Here is a 23,001-nt window from a genome sequence, read left to right as displayed (position 1 = left end):
ATATCTTCACCGCCATCTGTATGAACATGGAAATATCTGCACCGCCATCTGTATGAACTTATAAATATCTACACCGCCATCTGTATTAAGATGGAGATATCTACACCGCTATCTGTATAAACATGGAAATATCTACACCGCTATGTGTATAAACATGGAAATATCTACACCGCTATCTGTATAAACATGGAAATATCTACACTGCTACCTGTATAAACATGGAAATATCAGCACCGCTATCTGCATGAACATAGAAATATCTACACCGCCATCTGTATGAACATGGAAAAATATTAACCGCTATCTGTATGAACATGGATATATCTACACAGCCATCTGTATGAACATGGAAATATCTTCATCGCCATCTGTATGAACATGGATATGTCTACACAGCCGTCTGGATGAACATGGAAATATCTACACCGCTATCTGTATGAACATGGAAATATCTACTCCACAATCTGTGTAAACATGCATACATATTCACCGCTATCTGTATAAACATGGAAATATCCACACCGCTATCTGTATGAACATGGAAATATCTACAACGCCATCTGTTTGAACATGGAAATATCTACACCGCTATTTCCATGAAAATGGAAATATCTACACAGCTATCTGCATTTACATGGAAATATCAACACAGCTATCTCTTTGCACATGGAAATAACTACACCGCTATCTCTATAAACATGGAAATATCTACACCACCATCTGTATGAACATGGAAATATCTGCACTGCCATCTGTAAGAACCTATAAATATCTACACCGCCATCTGTATTAAGAAGTAGATATCTACACCGCTATCTCTATAAACATGGAAATATCTACACCGCCATCTGTATGAACATGGACATATCTACACCGCTATCTGTTTGAACAGGGAAGTATATACACCGCTATCTGCTTGAAAATGGATATATCTACACAGCTATCTGCATATACATTGGAATATCTACACAGCTATCTCTTTACACATGGAAATAACTACACCGCTATCTGTATGAACATGGAAATATCTACACCGCTATGCCTATTAACATTGAAATAACTACACCGTTATCTCTATAAACATGGGAATATCTTCACCGCCATCTGTATAAAGATGGAAACATCTACACGGCCATCTGTATAAAGATGGAAATATTTACACGGCTATCTGTATAAGGAGGGAAATATCTGCACCGCCATCTGTAAGAACATGGAAATATCTACACCGCTATCTGTGAAAACATGCATACATTTTCACCGCTATCTGTATAAACATGGAAATATCTACACCGCTATCTTTATGAACATGGAAATATCTACACCGCTAACTGTTTGAACAGGGAAATATATACACCGCTATCTGCATGAAAACGGAAATATCTACACAGCTATCTGCTTATACATGGAAATATCTACACAGCTATCTCTTTACACATGGAAATAACTACACCGCTATCTGTATGAACATGGAAATATCTACACCGCCATCTGTATGAACATGGAAATATCTGCACCGCCAACTGTATGAACATTTAAATATCTACACCGCCATCTGTATTATGAAGGAGATATCTACACCGCTATCTGTATAAACATGGAAATATCTACACCGCTATCTGTATGAACATGGAAATATCTACAACGTTACCTGTATAAACACGGAAATATGTACACCGCTACCTGTATAAACATGGAAGTATCAGCACCGATATCGGTATGAACATGGCAATATCTACACGGCTATCTGTATGAACATGGAAATATCTACAACGCCATTTGTATGAACATGGAAATATCTTCACCGCCATCTGTATGAACATGGATATATCTTCACAGCCATCTGGATGAACATGGAAATATCTACACCGCTATCTGTATGAACATGGAAATATTTACACCGCTATCTGTATGAACATGGAAATATGTACACAGCCATCAGGATGAACATGGAAATATCTACACCGCTATCTGTATGAACATGGAAATACATACACCGCTATCTGTATGAACATGGAAATATCTACACAGCTATCAGTATGAACATGGAAATATCTACACCGCTATCTGTATGAACATGGAAATATCTTCACCGTCATCTGTATGAACATGGATATATCTACACAGCCATGTGGATGAACATGGAAATATCTACACCGATATCTGTGAAAACATGCATACATCTTCACCGCTATCTGTATAAACATGGAAATATCTACACCGCTATCTTTAGGAACATGGAAATATCTACACCGCTAACTGTTTGAACAGGGAAATATATACACCGCTATCTGCATGAAAATAGAAATATCTACACTACTATCTGTATGAACATGGAAATACATACACCCCTATCTGTATGAACATGGAAATATCTACACCGCTATCTGTATGAACATGGAAATATCTACACCGCTATCTGTATGAATATGGAAATATCTTCACCGCCATCTGTATGAACATGGATATATCTACACAGCCATCTGGATGAACATGGAAATATCTGCACCGCTATCTGTATGAACCTGGAAATATCTACACCTCTATCTGTATGAACATGGATATATCTACACAGACATCTGGATGAACATGGAAATATCTACACCGCTATCTGTGTAAACATGCATATATCTTCACCGCTATCTGTATAAACATGGAAATATCTACACCGCTATCTTTATGAACATGGAAATATCTACACCGCTAACTGTTTGAACAGGGAAATATATACACCGCTATCTGCATGAAAACGGAAATATCTACACAGCTATATCCTTATACATGGAAATATCTACACAGCTATCTCTTTACACATGGAAATAACTACACCGCTATCTGTATGAACATGGAAATATCTACACCGCCATCTGTATGAACATGGAAATATCTGCAGCGCCTTCTGTATGAACATTTAAATATCTACACCACCATCTGTATTTAGATGGAGATATCTACACCGCTATCTGTATAAACATGGAAATATCTACACCGTTATCTGTATAAACATGGAAATATGTACACCGATACATGTATAAACATGGAAATATGAGCACCGCTATCTGTATGAACATGGAAATATCTGCACCGCCATCTGTATGGACATGGAAATATCGTCACCGCCATCTGTATGAACATGTATATAACTACACAGCCATCTGTATGAACATGGAAATATCTTCACCGCCATCTGTATGAACATGGATATGTCTACACAGCCGTCTGGATGAACATGGAAACATCTACACCGCTATCTGTATGAACATGGAAATATCTACACCGCTATCTGTGTAAACATGCATACATCTTCACCGCTATCTGTATAAACATGGAAATATCTACACCGCTATCTGTATGAACATGGAAATATCTTCACAGCCATCTGTATGAACATGGATATGTCTACACAGCCGTCTGGATGAACATGGAAATATCTACACCGCTATCTGTATGAACATGGAAATAGCTACACCGCTATCTGTATGAACATGGAAATATCTACACCACTATCTGTATGAACATGGAAATATCTACACCGCTATCTGTATGAACATGGAAATATCTTCACCGCCATCTGTATGAACATGGATATATCTACACAGCCATCTGGATGAACATGGAAATATCTACACCGCTATCTGTATGAACATGGAAATAGCTACACTGCTATCTGTATGAACATGGAAATATCTACACCGCTATGTGTATGAACATGGAAATATCTACACCGCTATCTGTATGAACATGGAAATATCTTCACCGCCATCTGTATGAACATGGATATATCTACACAGCCATCTGGATGAACATGGAAATATCTACACCGCTATCTGTATGAACATGGAAATATCTACACTGCCATCTGGATGAACATGAAAATATCTACACCGCTATCTGTGTAAACATGCATACATCTTCACCGATATCTGTATAAACATGGAAATATCTACACCGCTACCTGTATAAACATGGAAATATCTACACCGCTATGTCTATGAACATGGAAATATCCACACCGCTATCTGTATGAACATGGAAATAGATACACCGCTATCTGTATGAACATGGAAATATCTACACCACTATCTGTATGAACATGGAAATATCTACACCGCTATCTGTTTGAACAGGGAAGTATATACACCGCTATCTGCTTGAAAATGGAAATATCTACACAGCTATCTGCATATACATGGGAATATCTACACAGCTATCTCTTTACACATGGAAATAACTACACCGCTATCTGTATGAACATGGAAATATCTACACCGCCATATGTATGAACATGGAAATATCTGCACCGCCATCTGAATGAACATATAAATATCTACACCACCATCTGTATTAAGATGGAGATATCTACACCGCTATCTGCATAAACGTGGAAATATCTACACCGCTATCTGTATAAACATGGAAATATCTACACCACTATCTGTATAAACATCGAAATGTCTACACCGCTACCTGTATAAACATGGAAATATCAGCAACGCTATCTGTATGAACATGGAAATATCTACACCCCTATCTGTATGAACATGGAAATATCTTCTCCGCCATCTGTAAGAACATAGATATATCTACACAGCCATCTGTATGAACATGGAAATATCTACACCGCTATCTGTATGAACATGGAAATATCTACACCGCTATCTGTGTAAACATGTATACATCTTCACCTCTGTCTGCATGAAAATGGAAATATCTACACAGCTATCTGCTTATACATGGAAATATCTACAGAACTATCTCTTTACACATGGAAATAACTACACCGCTATCTGTATGAACATGGAAGTATCTACACCGCCATCTGTATGAACATGCAAATATCTGCACCGCCATCTGTATGAACATTTAAATATCTAAACCGCCATCTGTATTAAGATGGAGATATCTACACCACTATCTGCATAAACATGGAAATATCTACACCTCTATCTGTATAAACATGGAAATATCTACACCGCTACGTGTATAAACATGGAAATATCTACACTGCTATCTGTATAAACATGGAAATATCTACAACGCTACCAGTATAAACATGGAAATGTCAGCACCGCTATCAGTATGAACATGGAAGTTTCTACACCGCCATCTGTATGAACATGGAAATATCTTCACCGCCATCCGTATGAACATGGAAATATCTGCACTGCCATCTGTATGAACATATAAATATCTACACCGCCATCTGTATTAAGATGGAGATATCTACACCGCTATCTGTATAAACATGGTAATATCTAAACTGCTATGTGTATAAACATGGAAATATCTACACCGCTACCTGTATAACATGGAAGTATCAGCACCGCTATCGGTATGAACAAGGCAATATCTACACGGTTATCTGTATGAACATGGAAATATCTACACCGCTATCTGTATGAACATGGAAATGTCTTCACCGCCATCTGTATGAACATGGATATATCTACACAGACATCTGGATGAACATGGAAATATATACACAGCTATCTGTATAAACATTGAAATATCTACACCGCTACCTGTATAAACATGGAAATATCTACACCGCTATCTGTATGAACATGGAAATATCTACACCGCTGTCTGTATGAACATGGAAATATCTACACAGCCATCTGGGTGAACATGGAAATATCTACACCGCTATCTGTATGAACATGGAAATATCTACACCGCTATCTGTATGAACATGGAAATATCTACACCGCTATCTGTATGAACATGGAAATATCTACACCGCTATCTGTATGAACATGGAAATATCATCACCGCCATCTCTATGAACATGGATATATCTACAAAGCCATCTGGATGAACATGGAAATATCTACACCGCTATCTGTGTAAACATGCATACATTTTCACCGCTATCTGTATAAACATGGAAATATCTACACCGCTATCTGTTTGAACATGGAAATATATACAGCGCTATCTGCTTGAAAATGGAAATATCTACACTGCTCTCTGTATGAACATGGAAATATATACACCGCTATCGGTATGAACATGGAAATATCTACACCGCTTTCTGTATGAACATGGAAATATCTACACCGCTATCTGTATGAACATGGAAATATCTTCACCGCCATCTGGATGAACATGGAAATATCTACACCGCTATCTGTGTAAACATGCATACATCTTCACCGCTATCTGTATAAACATGGAAATATCTACACCGCTATCTTTCTGAACATGGAAATATCTACACCGCTAACTGTTTGAACAGGGAAATATATACACCGCTATCTGCATGAAAATGGAAATATCTACACAGCTATCTGCATATACATGGAAATATCTACACAGCTATCTCTTTACAGATGGAAATAACTACACCACTATCTGTATGAACATGGAAATATCTACACCGCCGTCTGTATGAACATGGAAATATCTGCACAGCCATCTGTATGAACATATAATTATCTACACCGCCTTCTGTATTAAGATGGAGATATCTACACTGCTATCTGTACAAACATGGAAATATCTACACCGCTATCTGTATGAACATGGAAATATCTACACCGCTCTCTGTATGAACATGGAAATATCTTCACCGCCATCTGTATTAAGAAGGAGATATCTACACCGCTATCTGTATAAACATGGAAATATCTACACCGCTATCTGTATGAACATGGAAATACCTACACCGCTATCTGTATAAACACGGAAATATGTACACCGCTACCTGTATAAACATGGAAGTATCAGCACCGCTATCGGTATGAACATGGCAATATCTACACGGCTATCTGTATGAACATGGAAATATCTACACCGCTATCTGTATGAACATGGAAATATCTTCACCGCCTTCTCTATGAACATGGATATATCTACACAGCCATCTGGATGAACATGGAAATATCTACACCGCTATCTGTGTAAACATGCATACATTTTCACCGCTATCTGTATAAACATGGAAATATCTACACCGCTATCTTTATGAACATGGAAATATCTACACCGCTATCTGTTTGAACATGGAAATACATACAGCGCTATCTGCTTGAAAATGGAAATATCTACACTGCTCTCTGTATGAACATGGAAATATATACACCGCTATCGGTATGAACATGGAAATATCTACACCGCTTTCTGTATGAACATGGAAATATCTACACCGCTATCTGTCTGAACGTGGAAATATCTTCACCGCCATCTGGATGAACATGGAAATATCTACACCGCTATCTGTGTAAACATGCATACATCTTCACCGCTATCTGTATAAACATGGAAATATCTACACAGCCATCTGGATGAACATGGAAATATCTATACCGCTATCTGTGTAAACATGCATACATCTTCACCGCTATGTGTATAAACATGGAAATATCTACACCGCTATCTTTCTGAACATGGAAATATCTACACCGCTAACTGTTTGAACAGGGAAATATATACACCGCTATCTGCATGAAAATGGAAATATCTACACAGCTATCTGCATATACATGGAAATATCTACACAGCTATCTCCTTACACATGGAAATAACTACACCACTATCTGTATGAACATGGAAATATCTACACCGCCGTCTGTATGAACATGGAAATATCTGCACAGCCATCTGTATGAACATATAAATATCTACACCGCCATCTGTAGGAACATGTATATATCTACAAAGCCATCTGTATGAACATGGAAATATATACACCGCTATCTGTATGAACATGGAAATATCTTCACCGCCATCTGTATGAACATGGATATGTCTACACAGCCATCTGTATGAACATTTAAATATCTACACCGCCATCTGTATTAAGATGGAGATATCTACACAAATATCTGCATAAACATGGAAATATCTACACCGCTATCTGTATAAACATGGAAATATCTACACCGCTATGTGTATAAACATGTAAATATCTACACCGCTATCTGTATAAACATGGAAATATCTACACCGCTACCTGTATAAACATGGAAATATCAGCACCGCTATCAGTATGAACATGGAAGTTTCTACACCGCCATCTGTATGAACATGGAAGTATCTTCACCGCTATACGTATGAACATGGAAATATCTGCACCGCCAACTGTATGAACTTATAAATATCTACACCGCCATCTGTATTAAGATGGAGATATCTACACCGCTATCTGTATAAACATGGAAATATTTACACCGCTATCTGTATAAACATGGAAATATCTACACCGCTATCTGTATAAACATGGAAAAATCTACACCGCTACCTGTATAAACATGGAAATATCAGCACCGCTATCTGTATGAACATGGAAATATCTACACCACCGTCTGTATGAACATGGAAATACCGTCACCGCCATGTGTATGAACATGGATATATCTACACAGCCATCTGTATGAACATGGAAATATCTTCACCACCATCTGTATGAACATGGATATGTCTACACAGCCGTCTGGATGAACATGGAAATATCTACACCGCTATCTGTGTAAACATGCATATATCTTCACCGCTATCTGTATAAACATGGAAATATCTACACCGCTATCTGTATGAACATGGAAATATCTATACCGCTATCTGTTTGAACATGGAAATATCTACACTGCTATCTGCATGAAAATGGAAATATCTACACAACTATCTGTATATAAATAGAAATATCTACACAGCTATCTCTTTGCACATGGAAATAACTACACCGCTATCTCTATAAATATGGAAATATCTACACCGCCATCTGTATGAACATGGAAATATCTACACCGCCATCTGTATTAAGAAGGAGATATCTACACCGCTATCTGTACAAACATGGAAATATCTACACCGCTATCTGTATGAACATGGAAATATCTACACCGCTATCTTTATGAACATGGAAATACCTACACCGCTATCTGTTTGAACATGGAAATACATACAGCGCTATCTACTTGAAAATGGAAATATCTACACCGCTTTCTGTATGAACATGGAAATATCTACACCGCTATCTGTATGAACATGGAAATATCTTCACCGCCATCTGGATGAACATGGAAATATCTACACCGCTATCTGTGTAAACATGCATACATCTTCACCGCTATCTGTATAAACATGGAAATATCTACACAGCCATCTGGATGTACATGGAAATATCTATACCGCTATCTGTGTAAACATGCATACATCTTCACCGCTATGTGTATAAACATTGAAATATCTACACCGCTATCTGTATGAACATGGAAATATCTACACCGCTATCTGTATAAACACGGAAATATGTACACCGCTACCTGTATAAACATGGAAGTATCAGCACCGCTATCGGTATGAACATGGCAATATCTACACCGCTATCTCTATAAATATGGAAATATCTACACTGCTATCTGTATAAACATGGAAATATCTACACCGCTACCAGTATAAACATGTAAATGTCAGCACCGCTATCAGTATGAACATGGAAGTTTCTACACCGCCATCTGTATGAACATGGAAATACCTTCACCGCCATCCGTATGAACATGGAAATATCTGCAACGCCATCTGTAAGAACATATAAATATCTACACCGCCATCTGTATTAAGATGGAGATATCTACACCGCTATCTGTATAAACATGGAAATATCTACACCGCTATGTGTATAAACATGGAAATATCTACACCGCTACCTGTATAAACATGGAAGTATCAGCACCGATATCGGTATGAACATGGCAATATCTACACGGTTATCTGTATGAACATGGAAATATCTACACCGCTATCTGTATGAACATGGAAATGTCTTCACCGCCATCTGTATGAACATGGATATATCTACACAGACATCTGGATGAACATGGAAATATATACACAGCTATCTGTATAAACATTGAAATATCTACACCGCTACCTGTATAAACATGGAAATATCAGCACCGCTTTCAGTATGAACATGGAAATATCTACACCGCCGTCTATATGAACATGGATATATCTACACAGCCATCTGTATGAACATGGAAATATCTTCACCGCCATCTATATGAACATGGATATGTCTACACCGCTATCTGTATGAACATGGAAATATCTACACCGCTATCTGTGTAAACATGCATACATCTTCACCGCTATCTGTATAAACATGGAAATATCTACACCGCTATGTGTATGGACATGGAAATATCTACACCGCTATCTGTTTGAACATGGAAATATCTACAGCGCTATCTGCTTGAAAATGGAAATATCTACACTGCTATCTGTATGAACATGGAAATATATACACCGCTATCTGTATGAACATGGAAATATCTACACCGCTTTCTGTATGAACATGGAAATATCTACACCACTATCTGTATGAACATGGAAATATTTTCACCGCCATCTGGATGAACATGGAAATATCTACACCGCTATCTGTGTAAACATGCATACATCTTAACCGCTATCTGTATAAACATGGAAATATCTACACAGCCATCTGGATGAACATGGAAATATCTACACCGCTATCTGTGTAAACATGCATACATCTTCACCGCTATCTGTATAAACATGGAAACATCTACACCGCTATCTGTATGAACATGCAAATATCTACACCGCTCTCTGTATGAACATGGAAATATCTTCACCGCCATCTGTATGAACATGGAAATATCTACACCGCTACCTGTATGAACATGGAAATATCTTCAGCGCCATCTTTCTGAACATGGATATGTCTACACAGCCATCTGGATGAACATGGAAATATCTACACCGCTATCTGTATGAACATGGAAATATCTACACCGCTAACTGTGTAAACATGCATAAACCTTCACCGCTATCTGTATAAACATGGAAATATCTACACCGCTATCTGTATGAACATGGAAATATCTACACCGCTATCTGTTTGAACATGGAAATATCTGCTCCGCTATCTGCATGAAAATGGAAATATCAACACACCTATCTGCATATACATGGAAATATCTACAAAGCTATTTCTTTACACATGGAAATAACCACACCGCTATCTGTATGAACATGGAAAGAGCTACACCGCTATCTGTATGAACATGGAAATATCTGCACCGCCATCTGTATGAACATATAAATATTTACACCGCCATCTGTATTAAGATGGAGATATCTACACCGCTATCTGTATAAACATGGAAATATCTACACCGCTATCTGTATGAACATGGAAATGTCTTCACCGCCATCTGTATGAACATGGATATATCTACACAGCCATCTGGATGAACATGGAAATATCTACACCGCTATCTGTATGAACATGGAAATAGCTTCACCGCTATCTGTATGAACATGGAAATATCTACACCACTATCTGTATGAACATAGATATATCTACACCGCTATCTGTATGAACATGGAAATATCCTCACCGCCATCTGTATGAACATGGATATATCTACACAGCCATCTGGATGAACATGGAAATATCTACACCGCTACCTGAATGAACATGGACATATCTACTCCGCTATCTGTGTAAATATGTATACATCTTCACCACTATCTGTTTAAACATGGAAATATCTACACTGCTATCTGTAAGAACATGGAAATATCTACACCGCTATCTGTTTGAACATGGAAATATCTACACCGCTATCTGCATGAAAATGGAAATATCTGCACAGCTATCTGCATATGCATGGAAATATCTACAAAGCTATTTCTTTACACATGGAAATAACTACACTGCTATCTCTATAAACATGGAAATATCTACACCGCCATCTGTATGAACATGGAAATATCTGCACCGCTATCTGTATGAACATGGAAATAGCTACACCGCTATCTGTATGAACATGGAAATATCTACACCGCTATCTGTACGAACATGGAAATATCTACACCGCTATCTGTATGAACATGGAAATATCTACACCGCTATCTGTATGAACATGGAAATAGCTTCACCGCTATCTGTATGAACATGGAAATATCTACACCACTATCTGTATGAACATAGATATATCTACACCGCTATCTGTATGAACATGGAAATATCCTCACCGCCATCTGTATGAACATGGATATATCTACACAGCCATCTGGATGAACATGGAAATATCTACACCGCTACCTGAATGAACATGGAAATATCTACTCCGCTATCTGTGTAAATATGTATACATCTTCACCACTATCTGTTTAAACATGGAAATATCTACACTGCTATCTGTATGAACATGGAAATATCTACACCGCTATCTGTTTGAACATGGAAATATCTACACCGCTATCTGCATGAAAATGGAAATATCTGCACAGCTATCTGCATATGCATGGAAATATCTACAAAGTTATTTCTTTACACATGGAAATAACTACACCGCTATCTCTATAAACATGGAAATATCTACACCGCCATCTGTATGAACATGGAAATATCTGCACCGCTATCTGTATGAACATGGAAATAGCTACACCGCTATCTGTATGAACATGGAAATATCTACACCGCTATCTGTACGAACATGGAAATATCTACACCGCTATCTGTATGAACATGGAAATATCTTCACCGCCATCTGTATTAAGAAGGAGATATCTACACCGCTATCTGTATAAACATGGAAATATCTACACCGCTATCTGTATGAACATGGAAATATCTACACCGCTATCTGTATAAACACGGAAATATGTACACCGCTACCTGTATAAACATGGAAGTATTAGCACCGCTATCGGTATGAACATGGCAATATCTACACGGCTATCTGTATGAACATGGAAATATCTACACCGCTATATGTATGAACATGGAAATATCTTCACCGCCTTCTCTATGAACATGGATATATCTACACAGCCATCTGGATGAACATGGAAATATCTACACCGCTATCTGTGTAAACATGCATACATTTTCACCGCTATCTGTATAAACATGGAAATATCTACACCGCTATCTTTATGAACATGGAAATATCTACACCGCTATCTGTTTGAACATGGAAATACATACAGCGCTATCTGCTTGAAAATGGAAATATCTACACTGCTCTCTGTATGAACATGGAAATATATACACCGCTATCGGTATGAACATGGAAATATCTACACCGCTTTCTGTATGAACATGGAAATATCTACACCGCTATCTGTCTGAACGTGGAAATATCTTCACCGCCATCTGGATGAACATGGAAATATCTACACCGCTATCTGTGTAAACATGCATACATCTTCACCGCTATCTGTATAAACATGGAAATATCTACACAGCCATCTGGATGAACATGGAAATATCTATACCGCTATCTGTGTAAACATGCATACATCTTCACCGCTATGTGTATAAACATGGAAATATCTACACCGCTATCTTTCTGAACATGGAAATATCTACACCGCTAACTGTTTGAACAGGGAAATATATACACCGCTATCTGCATGAAAATGGAAATATCTACACAGCTATCTGCATATACATGGAAATATCTACACAGCTATCTCCTTACACATGGAAATAACTACACCACTATCTGTATGAACATGGAAATATCTACACCGCCGTCTGTATGAACATGGAAATATCTGCACAGCCATCTGTATGAACATATAAATATCTACACCGCCATCTGTAGGAACATGGATATATCTACAAAGCCATCTGTATGAACATGGAAATATATACACCGCTATCTGTATGAACATGGAAATATCTACACCGCTATCTGTATGAACATGGAAATATCTTCACCGCCATCTGTATGAACATGGATATGTCTACACAGCCATCTGTATGAACATTTAAATATCTACACCGCCATCTGTATTAAGATGGAGATATCTACACAAATATCTGCATAAACATGGAAATATCTACACCGCTATCTGTATAAACATGGAAATATCTACACCGCTATGTGTATAAACATGTAAATATCTACACCGCTATCTGTATAAACATGGAAATATCTACACCGCTGCCTGTATAAACATGGAAATATCAGCACCGCTATCAGTATGAACATGGAAGTTTCTACACCGCCATCTGTATGAACATGGAAGTATCTTCACCGCTATACGTATGAACATGGAAATATCTGCACCGCCAACTGTATGAACTTATAAATATCTACACCGCCATCTGTATTAAGATGGAGATATCTACACCGCTATCTGTATAAACATGGAAATATTTACACCGCTATCTGTATTAACATGGAAATATCTACACCGCTATCTGTATAAACATGGAAAAATCTACACCGCTACCTGTATAAACATGGAAATATCAGCACCGCTATCTGTATGAACATGGAAATATCTACACCACCGTCTGTATGTACATGGAAATACCGTCACCGCCATGTGTATGAACATGGATATATCTACACAGCCATCTGTATGAACATGGAAATATCTTCACCACCATCTGTATGAACATGGATATGTCTACACAGCCGTCTGGATGAACATGGAAATATCTACACCGCTATCTGTGTAAACATGCATATATCTTCACCGCTATCTGTATAAACATGGAAATATCTACACCGCTATCTGTATGAACATGGAAATATCTATACCGCTATCTGTTTGAACATGGAAATATCTACACTGCTATCTGCATGAAAATGGAAATATCTACACAACTATCTGTATATAAATAGAAATATCTACACAGCTATCTCTTTGCACATGGAAATAACTACACCGCTATCTCTATAAACATGGAAATATCTACACCGCCATCTGTATGAACATGGAAATATCTACACCGCCATCTGTATTAAGAAGGAGATATCTACACCGCTATCTGTACAAACATGGAAATATCTACACCGCTATCTGTATGAACATGGAAATATCTACACCGCTATCTGTATAAACACGGAAATATGTACACCGCTACCTGTATAAACATGGAAGTATCAGCACCGCTATCGGTATGAACATGGCAATATCTACACGTCTATCTGTATGAACATGGAAATATCTACACCGCTATCTGTATGAAAATGGAAATATCTTCACCGCCTTCTCTATGAACATGGATATATCTACACAGCCATCTGGATGAACATGGAAATATCTACACCGCTATCTGTGTAAACACGCATACATTTTCACCGCTATCTGTATAAACATGGAAATATCTACACCGCTATCTTTATGAACATGGAAATACCTACACCACTATCTGTTTGAACATGGAAATACATACAGCGCTATCTACTTGAAAATGGAAATATCTACACCGCTTTCTGTATGAACATGGAAATATCTACACCGCTATCTGTATGAACATGGAAATATCTTCACCGCCATCTGGATGAACATGGAAATATCTACACCGCTATCTGTGTAAACATGCATACATCTTCACTGCTATCTGTATAAACATGGAAATATCTACACAGCCATCTGGATGAACATGGAAATATCTATACCGCTATCTGTGTAAACATGCATACATCTTCACCGCTATGTGTATAAACATTGAAATATCTACACCGCTATCTGTATGAACATGGAAATATCTACACCGCTATCTGTATAAACACGGAAATATGTACACCGCTACCTGTATAAACATGGAAGTATCAGCACCGCTATCGGTATGAACATGGCAATATCTACACCGCTATCTCTATAAATATGGAAATATCTACACTGCTATCTGTATAAACATGGAAATATGTACACCGCTACCAGTATAAACATGGAAATGTCAGCACCGCTATCAGTATGAACATGGAAGTTTCTACACCGCCATCTGTATGAACATGGAAATACCTTCACCGCCATCCGTATGAACATGGAAATATCTGCAACGCCATCTGTAAGAACATACAAATATCTACACCGCCATCTGTATTAAGATGGAGATATCTACACCGCTATCTGTATAAACATGGAAATATCTACACCGCTATGTGTATAAACATGGAAATATCTACACCGCTACCTGTATAAACATGGAAGTATCAGCACCGATATCGGTATGAACATGGCAATATCTACACGGTTATCTGTATGAACATGGAAATATCTACACTGCTATCTGTATGAACATGGAAATGTCTTCACCGCCATCTGTATGAACATGGATATATCTACACAGACATCTGGATGAACATGGAAATATATACACAGCTATCTGTATAAACATTGAAATATCTACACCGCTACCTGTATAAACATGGAAATATCAGCACCGCTTTCAGTATGAACATGGAAATATCTACACCGCCGTCTGTATGAACATGGATATATCTACACAGCCATCTGTATGAACATGGAAATACCTTCACCGCCATCTCTATGAACATGGATATGTCTACACCGCTATCTGTATGAACATGGAAATATCTACACCGCTATCTGTGTAAACATGCATACATCTTCACCGCTATCTGTATAAACATGGAAATATCTACACCGCTATGTGTATGGACATGGAAATATCTACACCGCTATCTGTTTGAACATGGAAATATCTACAGCGCTATCTGCTTGAAAATGGAAATATCTACACTGCTATCTGTATGAACATGGAAATATATACACCGCTATCTGTATGAACATGGAAATATCTACACCGCTTTCTGTATGAACATGGAAATATCTACACCGCTATCTGTATGAACATGGAAATATCTTCACCGCCATCTGGATGAACATGGAAATATCTACACCGCTATCTGTGTAAACATGCATACATCTTAACCGCTATCTGTATAAACATGGAAATATCTACACAGCCATCTGGATGAACATGGAAATATCTACACCGCTATCTGTGTAAACATGCATACATCTTCACCGCTATCTGTATAAACATGGAAACATCTACACCGCTATCTGTATGAACATGGAAATATCTACACCGCTCTCTGTATGAACATGGAAATATCTTCACCGCCATCTGTATGAACATGGAAATATCTACACCGCTACCTGTATGAACATGGAAATATCTTCAGCGCCATCTTTCTGAACATGGATATGTCTACACAGCCATCTGGATGAACATGGAAATATCTACACCGCTATCTGTATGAACATGGAAATATCTACACCGCTAACTGTGTAAACATGCATACACCTTCACCGCTATCTGTATAAACATGGAAATATCTACACCGCTATCTGTATGAACATGGAAATATCTACACCGCTATCTGTTTGAACATGGAAATATCTGCTCCGCTATCTGCATGAAAATGGAAATATCAACACACCTATCTGCATATACATGGAAATATCTACAAAGCTATTTCTTTACACATGGAAATAACCACACCGCTATCTGTATGAACATGGAAAGAGCTACACCGCTATCTGTATGAACATGGAAATATCTGCACCGCCATCTGTATGAACATATAAATATTTACACCGCCATCTGTATTAAGATGGAGATATCTACACCGCTATCTGTATAAACATGGAAATATCTACACCGCTATCTGTATGAACATGGAAATGTCTTCACCGCCATCTGTATGAACATGGATATATCTACACAGTCATCTGGATGAACATGGAAATATCTACACCGCTATCTGTATGAACATGGAAATAGCTTCACCGCTATCTGTATGAACATGGAAATATCTACACCACTATCTGTATGAACATAGATATATCTACACCGCTATCTGTATGAACACGGAAATATCCTCACCGCCATCTGTATGAACATGGATATATCTACACAGCCATCTGGATGAACATGGAAATATCTACACCGCTACCTGAATGAACATGGAAATATCTACTCCGCTATCTGTGTAAATATGTATACATCTTCACCACTATCTGTTTAAACATGGAAATATCTACACTGCTATCTGTAAGAACATGGAAATATCTACACCGCTATCTGTTTGAACATGGAAATATCTACACCGCTATCTGCATGAAAATGGAAATATCTGCACAGCTATCTGCATATGCATGGAAATATCTACAAAGCTATTTCTTTACACATGGAAATAACTACACTGCTATCTCTATAAACATGGAAATATCTACACCGCCATCTGTATGAACATGGAAATATCTGCACCGCTATCTGTATGAACATGGAAATAGCTACACCGCTATCTGTATGAACATGGAAATATCTACACCGCTATCTGTACGAACATGGAAATATCTACACCGCTATCTGTATGAACATGGAAATATCTACACCGCTATCTGTATGAACATGGAAATAGCTTCACCGCTATCTGTATGAACATGGAAATATCTACACCACTATCTGTATGAACATAGATATATCTACACCGCTATCTGTATGAACATGGAAATATCCTCACCGCCATCTGTATGAACATGGATATATCTACACAGCCATCTGGATGAACATGGAAATATCTACACCGCTACCTGAATGAACATGGAAATATCTACTCCGCTATCTGTGTAAATATGTATACATCTTCACCACTATCTGTTTAAACATGGAAATATCTACACTGCTATCTGTATGAACATGGAAATATCTACACCGCTATCTGTTTGAACATGGAAATATCTACACCGCTATCTGCATGAAAATGGAAATATCTGCACAGCTATCTGCATATGCATGGAAATATCTACAAAGCTATTTCTTTACACATGGAAATAACTACACCGCTATCTCTATAAACATGGAAATATCTACACCGCCATCTGTATGAACATGGAAATATCTGCACCGCTATCTGTATGAACATGGAAATAGCTACACCGCTATCTGTATGAACATGGAAATATCTACACCGCTATCTGTACGAACATGGAAATATCTACACCGCTATCTGTATGAACATGGAAATATCTACACCGCTATCTGTATGAACATGGAAATATCTACACCGCTGTCTCTATGAACATGGATATATTTACACAGCCTTCTGGATGAACATGGAAATATCTACACCGCTATCTGTATGAACATGGAAATATCTACACCGCTATCTGTATGAACATGGAAATATCTACACCACTTTCTGTATGAACATGGAAATATTTACACCGCTATCTGTATGAACATGGAAATATCTACACCACTATCTGTGCAAACATGCATACATCTTCACCGCTATCTGTATAAACATGGAAATATCTACACCGCTATCTGTATGAACATGGAAATATCTACACCGCTATCTCTTTGAACATGGAAATATGTACACCGCTATCTGCATGAAAATGGAAATATCTACACAGCTATCTGCATATACACGGAAATATCTACAAAGCTATTTCTTTACACATGGAAATAACTACACCGCTATCTCTATAAACATGGAAATATCTACACCACCATCTGTATGAACATGGAAATATCTGCACTGCCATCTCTATGAACAAATAAATATCTACACAGCCATCTGTATTAAGATGGAGATAACTACACCGCTATCTGTATAAACATGGAAATATCTACACCGCTATCTGTATAAACATGGAAATATCTACACTGCTATCTGTATAAACATGGAAATATCTACACCGCTACCTGTATAAACATGGAAATATCAGCACCGCTATCTGTATGAACATGGAAATATCTACACCGCTATCTGTATGAAAATGGAAATATCTACACCGCAATCTGCATGAAAATGGAAATATCTACACAGCTATCTACATATACATGGAAATATCTATACAGCTATCTCTTTACACATGGAAATAACTACACCGCTATCTCTATAAACATGGAAATATCTACACCACTATCTGTATAAACATGGAAATATCTACACCGCTATCTGTATAAACATGGAAATATCTACACCGCTATCTGTATAAACATGGAATTATCTACACCGATATCTGTATAAACATGGAAATATCAGCACCGCTATCTGTATGACCATGGAAATATCTACACCGCTATCTCTATGAACATGGAAACATCTACACCGCTATCTGTATGAACATGGAAATAGCTACACCGCTATCTGTATGAACATGGAAATATCAACACCACTATCTGTATGAACATGGAAATATCTACACCGCTGTCTGTATGAACATGGAAATATCTACACCGCTATCTGTATGAACAAGGATATATCTACACCGCTATCTGTATGAACATGGATATAACTACACAGCCATCTGGATGAACACGGAAATATCTACACCGCTATATGTATGAACATGGAAATATCTACACCGCTGTCTCTATGAACATGGAAATATCTACACCGCCATCTGAATGAACATGGATATATCTACATAGCCATCTGGATGAACATGGAAATATCTACACCGCTATCTGTATGAACATGGACATATCTACACCACTATCTGTGTAAACATGCATACATCTTCACCGCTATCGGTATAAACATGGAAATATCTACACTGCTATCTGTATGAACATGGAAATATCTACACCGCTATCTGTTTGAACATGGAAATACCTACTCCGCTATCTGCATGAAAATGGAAATATCTACATAGCTATCTCCATATACATGGAAATATCTACAAAGCTATTTCTTTACACATGGAAATAACTGCACCGCTATCTCTATTAACATGGAAATATCTACACCGCCATCTGTATGAACATGGAAATATCTGCACCGCCATCTGTATGAACATATAAATATCTACACCGCCATCTGTATTAAGATGGAGATATCTACACCGCTATCTGTATAAACATGGAAATATTTACACCGCTACCTGTATAAACATGGAAATATCAGCACCGCTATCTGTATGAACATGAAAATATCTACACCGCTATCTGCATGAAAATGGAAATATCTACACAGCTATCTGCATATACATGGAAATATCTACAAAGCTATCTCATTACACATGGAAATAACTACACCGCTATCTCTGTAAACATGGAAATATATACACCACTATCTGTATAAACATGGAAATATCTACACCGCTATCTGTATAAACATGGAAATATCTACACCGCTATCTGTATAAATATGGAAATATCTACACCGCTATCTGTATAAACATGGAATTATCTACACCGCTACCTGTATAAACATGGAAATATCAGCACCGCTATCTGTATGACCATGGAAATATCTACACCGCTATCTCTATGAACATGGGAATATCTACACCGCTATCTGTATGAACATGGAAATAGCTACACCGCTATCTGTATGAACATGGGAATATCTACAACACTATCTGTATGAACATGGAAATATCTACACCGCTGTCTGTATGAACATGGAAATATCTACACTGCTATCTGTATGAACATGGAAATATCTTCACCGCCATCTGTATGAACATGGATATATCTACACAGCCTTCTGGATGAACACGGAAGTATCAACACCGCTATGTGTATGAGCATGGAAATATCTACACCGCTATCTGTGTAAACATGTATACATCTTCACCACTATCTGTTTAAACATGGAAATATCTACACCGCTATCTGTATGAACATGGACATATCTACACCACTATCTGTGTAAACATGCATACATCTTCACCGCTATCGGTATAAACATGGAAATATCTACACCGCTATCTGTATGAACATGGAAATATCTACACCGCTATCTGTTTGAACATGGAAATACCTACTCCGCTATCTGCATGGAAATGGAAATATCTACATAGCTATCTCCATATACATTGAAATATCTACAAAGCTATTTCTTTACACATGGAAATAACTGCACCGCTATCTCTATTAACATGGAAATATCTACACCGCCATCTGTATGAACATGGAAATATCTGCACCGCCATCTGTATGAACATATAAATATCTACACCGCCATCTGTATTAAGATGGAGATATCTAAACCGCTATCTGTATAAACATGGAAATATCTACACCGCTACCTGTATAAACATGGAAATATCAGCACCGCTATCTGTATGAACATGAAAATATCTACACCGCTATCTGCATGAAAATGGAAATATCTACACAGCTATCTGCATATACATGGAAATATCTACAAAGCTATCTCATTACACATGGAAATAACTACACCGCTATCTCTGTAAACATGGAAATATATACACCACTATCTGTATAAACATGGAAATATCTACACCGCTATCTGTATAAACATGGAAATATCTACACCGCTATCTGTATAAATATGGAAATATCTACACCGCTATCTGTATAAACATGGAATTATCTACACCGCTACCTGTATAAACATGGAAATATCAGCACCGCTATCTGTATGACCATGGAAATATCTACACCGCTATCTCTATGAACATGGGAATATCTACACCGCTATCTGTATGAACATGGAAATAGCTACACCGCTATCTGTATGAACATGGGAATATCTACAACACTATCTGTATGAACATGGAAATATCTACACCGCTGTCTGTATGAACATGGAAATATCTACACTGCTATCTGTATGAACATGGAAATATCTTCACCGCCATCTGTATGAACATGGATATATCTACACAGCCATCTGGATGAACACGGAAGTATCAACACCGCTATGTGTATGAGCATGGAAATATCTACACCGCTATCTGTGTAAACATGTATACATCTTCACCACTATCTGTTTAAACATGGAAATATCTACACAGCTATCTGTATGAACATGGAAATATCTGCACCGCTATCTGTTTGAACACGGAAATATCTACACCGCTATCTGCATGAAAATGGAAATATCTTCACCGCCATCTGTATGAACATGGATATATCTACACAGCCATCTGGATGAACATGAAAATATCTACACCGCAATCTGTATGAACATGGAAATATCTACACCGCTATCTCTATGAACATGGAAATATCTACACCGATATCTGTATAAACATGGAAATATCTACACCGCTATCTGTATGAACATGGAAATATCTACACCGCTATCTGTATGAACATGGAAATATCTACACCGATATCTGTATAAACATGGAAATATCTACACCGCTATCTGTATGAACATGGAAATATCTTCACCGCCATCTGTATGAACATGGATATATCTACACACCCATCTGGATGAACATGGAAATATCTACACTGCTATCTGTATGAAC

Source organism: Gorilla gorilla, chromosome 18 (assembly GCF_029281585.2).
Source record: "Gorilla gorilla gorilla isolate KB3781 chromosome 18, NHGRI_mGorGor1-v2.1_pri, whole genome shotgun sequence".
In the NCBI taxonomy this organism is placed as follows: Eukaryota; Metazoa; Chordata; class Mammalia; order Primates; family Hominidae; genus Gorilla; species Gorilla gorilla.
The sequence above is the reverse complement of the archived record's forward strand: the minus strand, read 5'-3'. Positions refer to the sequence as shown.